Source organism: Magnolia sinica, chromosome 12, assembly GCF_029962835.1.
Source record: "Magnolia sinica isolate HGM2019 chromosome 12, MsV1, whole genome shotgun sequence".
Taxonomy (NCBI): domain Eukaryota; kingdom Viridiplantae; phylum Streptophyta; class Magnoliopsida; order Magnoliales; family Magnoliaceae; genus Magnolia; species Magnolia sinica.
The window spans coordinates 71,996,266-72,000,967 of record NC_080584.1 but is presented as its reverse complement, the minus strand read 5'-3'; the positions used below and the strand labels follow the sequence as shown (position 1 = coordinate 72,000,967).

The window sequence follows — 4,702 nt, the reverse complement described above, 5'->3', positions numbered from 1 at the left end:
TCAAATTTCCGCAGTCTGTATCAGATTCGAAAACGAATCTGCGTAACTATGACTAGTCGAGCTGAGGCTAAGACTAGTCATAGGACCCCTTCGACCGGTCGAGACATCCCTTCGACCGGTCGTGAACCTCGGACCCCGAAGTCATGAGCTCGCTGTGGACTTTGAGTCGTGAGGTGCTTGACTAGTCGAGCAGCTTCCTCGACCGGTCGAGGCTGACCTACGACCGGTCGAGCAACCCAAAAGTCAGAAGATTTAAGACTTCTGACAACACCACCTTAATGTATATTTTATGTGTATGCCATCCATCCTTTTCGCAGCCTACTAGGCTTCTTCTAGGTTATGAACCCAAAAATTAAAAACTAAGCAGATCTGATTCTCAACGGGATAATACCATAACAGGAAACCGTGTTGATTAAATACCGTAATGTTTATTTGCCGTCCACCCTGTTGATAAGGACACACAGACCTAGATGAAGAGAAAAAGGCAAATATCAGCTTCTTGATCCAAAACTTTTGTGGCCCATGAGAAGTTTTTAATGTGGGCATTTATCACACTACAACAAAAAAGGGATTAGTCAGCACTTTGGGAGTCGTATTGTACCGACACTGAGCAAAACAGGGCGCTGCTAAATAAAGTGTATAAATACAAAAAAATAAAAACCTATTCATTCCTATCCCAGCCCCCGACTCTCTCTCTCTCTCTCTCTCTCTCTCTCTCTCTGTGTGTGTGTGCAACTCCATGAACGGACTCTCTACTGCAACTCCAGCAGCTACCCACCACGACTCTCTCTCTCTCTCTCCCTCTCTCCCCTTCTACCAAGCAAGAGCTCTCTCTCAATCTGGCGGCGAAGAAACCTCCATAAGTGGCACAATCACTCTCGATTTTTCTCTCTTAGGTCTCTCTCTATCTCTCTCTCACTACCAAAAAATAGGGCAAAGGCTACAGATAAAAACCGTAGCTAAAAGTCTATGGCTACGGTTAAAATCCGTAGCACGACCGTAGCCATTGGTGCCGTAGCCATAAGTCTAAAAGCTATGGCTACGGATAAAATCCGTAGCCATAGATATAATGGATACGGATAAAATCTGTAATCGTTGCTTCTGTAGCACTACAGTATTTACAGCTACGGATTATATATGTAGCTAAAATTGAACAAGAACCGTAGCAATAGGCTGAAATTAGCAACAGCTACGGTTTTCAGATACAAGGCTACGGTTAATAGCCGTAGCTAATGCTCATTGTTAAAAAAAAAAATAATTATAATCATTCATTCAATTACCACCTGCATAATCATTCATTCATTCAATAATGAATCAATTACAATCCTTCATTCAATCAATTACAATTACAACAGTCTAGTTAAAGTTTTTAAAACAAACTTAATCAAACTGTTACATAACATTAGGTTCCACAAATAATACAAAGTCACAAGGCAAGATTTGGGTATGACTTTTGCTTGGCTGATGAACAACTACAGCTTGTTCGATTGTCTGAAAGCATCTGCAAAGAAGAAGAACTCGACATTAGCTATAATTTATAGTGGAGTACATCATGAAAAACATATTACACATATGACAACAAAACTAAAATACACCATTTCCATTTCTTGGAAGAAGAGGGAAAGTCGGAAACCACCATGCCACATCATGAAAAACTAACGCAAAGAACAAGGCATAACCCAAAGAACCTTAAAAGCTAACTGGATGTAAAACCTAGACCAGACTGGATGAATGGACTGGTTTGTGCTGGAACCAAGCATGGAAACAATTATCTTTGTGATTCACAATACAAAACAAATATAATTCTAAATATGAAACAAATAAAAAAGTAAATTAGAGAACCCTAGGAAAATAGGTACACACCAAATAGATGGGCTGGCATTTGCAATAAATGTTGTTTTTGAATTTCCACCAAGAGTGTCCTGTAATCAAAAGACTTGTATTGAGGAACAATCAATTATAAGCAAATTGGACCATAAGCTCATTTTATGAGGAAAATAAAGGCTTATCTTGTAAATCATGAGATATATTGTCATAATCACATCATCCACAAACTCAAGGGATATATTTACCAGTAAAGTATTTCTGCAGAGGTAGCTTTCAGGCATAACAACTTTGGCAAGATGTGATGGTTGATATATGTGGGATACAAGTAACTCAAATTAATCTAAGAGTTAGCAATTTTGTTATTCCTAGTTGTAGAGCTTCCAAGATCCTATAGTATAAGCATGGCTCAAATATATGACATGTGATTTATAGTTAGGAAGATATATGGGCAGCCTGACTGTAGGAACAACAAACCTACATGCCTTCAATGTTGTTGATACCAACACCAATATCAGCCTCTTGAATCATGCCAAACAGCTCCAATCCAGTGAATATGCATCAGTTGATGGATACTCAATTTCATTCTCATTCTAGGATACATCTAAACATGTCTTTAAATACAATACATAAATGCAAGTGAGAGTACTGGGATATTAACATACAATACACAAATGCAAGTAAGTAATGGTGGATTTTACTACATTACAAGCACAGAGAAATACCCTATAATGAGAATTTCAAACTTTAGATGTTCCAAAACTCAAAAGTCGGGACTCATACAAACATAAACACAACCTGAGATGTTCTAAGAAGGCGTAGGACTTCTTAACGTCTGATTTAAGATAGACTATTACTCACAATTTCTGTACCAATGAAAATAAGTGTAGCTTAGGGTGCAGTTGGTTGCACAAAATATCATGACATTTGGTTTATACCATTGAAAACTAACCTTCCACTTTAATCTTGCCAACTACTTTCTTTGTCTCTCCATATATTCACTCATATCCAATCATATCATGGCTGCCACCTACAACAATGTCAGCAAAAAAATGAAATTAGCTATATAGTTAAAAGAACCGTTGTAATATAGAACTCTCTCTGGCCATTAAAAAAAGACCAGATTTTTTTTAAAAAAAAAAAAAAAAAAACCCATACCGTTTTTGCCAAGATTTTTGCATTTTCCACCACCTGCATAAATATAATAAAGACGAGACCCAGAATGAAGCTCTAGCTAAACCATCAAGAGCCCAAATTCCTCAGTTTAAAAATGACGAATAGAGTCACGGTAATTACAAAGTAGACTGCAACTCAAGCCAACACCTGAAAATCTATAAACCCCTTGATGGGGTCTACTCCAATGGCTTTCAAAACCTAGCCAAATGAATATGAAAACCAAGCCATCAACATGCTCGTCTGTCCTTCTACACCATACTGAAAACAAAGACCATAGTAGCACAAATTGCAATTCAAAATTCAGTATGGTGCGCTGTATAGAAAGTGGCTAAAAGATAATGATAGTGCACTCGTTGTGTTGTAGTGGATATATCCTCACGAACAACCATGCATACATTAATTTCCAACTATCGAAAGAGAAGTTGGTTTTTCAAACTATCACCAATGAATATTTTCTCCTAACAGTCCCAGCCGTACATGTGTCGCTGGCAAACCTAAAAACACAATTTTATTCTCTTAGTACTGAAAAGAAAAGAAAGAAAAAAAAAAAAAAGAAATGTGAATATCCAGCAAATGATTATAAGCCTGTCAAAACAATCAAACTCAAATCTTTGCTAGTGCATTTTTCTACTCTAAGACAAGCATGGTCTTTGATAGGCCGACTCGGACCAACTCATTCCGTCGATGAATAAGTCATGACTCGCCCATTTCAGGGGCTGACAAGTTCCAATCGGGCCTATTTTCACCACTGACTCGTGGTGTCAAGCTCGACCTTATAGGAACATTTCCCACACACACATACAGTGACATTACCATGAATCAGAATATTGAAGAGCTACTCTCCAGTGCATGTGACACAGTACTTACTTGATTGTCCATTTCTGGAAAGGGTGTTTGTCACCCAAGATATTAGAGTTTCAGTACACAATGACAATCTGGAGAAGCATCTCCTCTTTTGCAAGTCACAGCAGCTGGCCACTTGCCATCAGTCCTCCCTTACTTGGGCTTGGGACTGGTCGACGTATCACTTCCTAGCATTTTTTTTTTTTTTTTTTAAAAAAAAGGTAAAAGAAAAACCAGCACAAACCATAGTTCAATTTAGTTGAAAAAGAAGCAGCAAATACCTACAAGAGATGGATATCTCTTGACAAAACAGCTTCTTTTTGGGTGATGGTATGTCCTTCGAGTCGAACTACTTTAAGAAACTAGATGTATTTTCCATCAACAAAGAAAACAAATCAATGCAAAAATAAACAAATAAAATAAAAATAGGGAATTCACATTATGAATACAAAATCAAGAGAGTTGCCACATTTCTCCTTAGAGATTCCTAGAAATTTTCTATAACTGAAATTTCAATAAAAAGAAAGACGCATTTTTCATTTAAAAAAATAAAATAAAATCAATAATGCTGTTAACAGGAATGTCTATTGTCAATACCTTGAATTTGTTTTGAGGAAGGGGAATCCAAACTCTGAAGTTTCTCTACATCACACCATGTCTTGGTGAAAGATGCACTTTTAAATTTTTTTTTTTTTTAAATCACTAATGTTGCTTATGACAATTATGGGAAAACATACCATGAGAATGAGGCAACTTACTTGATGAAAGTCGTGAATTAATCTATTTTGATCAATAGTTGGTTGAGGGACAGAACGCTTAGTGTACTCAACCCATTTTGAGATTCCTCTCACAAACTCTT

At 37.1% G+C, this 4,702-nt stretch overlaps 1 long non-coding RNA gene across 1 annotated transcript; it reads right to left on the bottom strand.

Moving 5' to 3' along the window:
- Nucleotides 1-2,773: 2,773 nt before the first annotated feature.
- On the bottom strand, nucleotides 2,774-3,248 carry LOC131221667 (uncharacterized). Its single transcript, XR_009159516.1, has 3 exons — nucleotides 3,148-3,248; nucleotides 2,983-3,015; nucleotides 2,774-2,854 (listed from the first exon to the last, which is right to left on the bottom strand). It is a non-coding gene; the product is annotated as an uncharacterized LOC131221667 (long non-coding RNA).
- Between the last annotated feature and the right edge of the window lie 1,454 nt (nucleotides 3,249-4,702).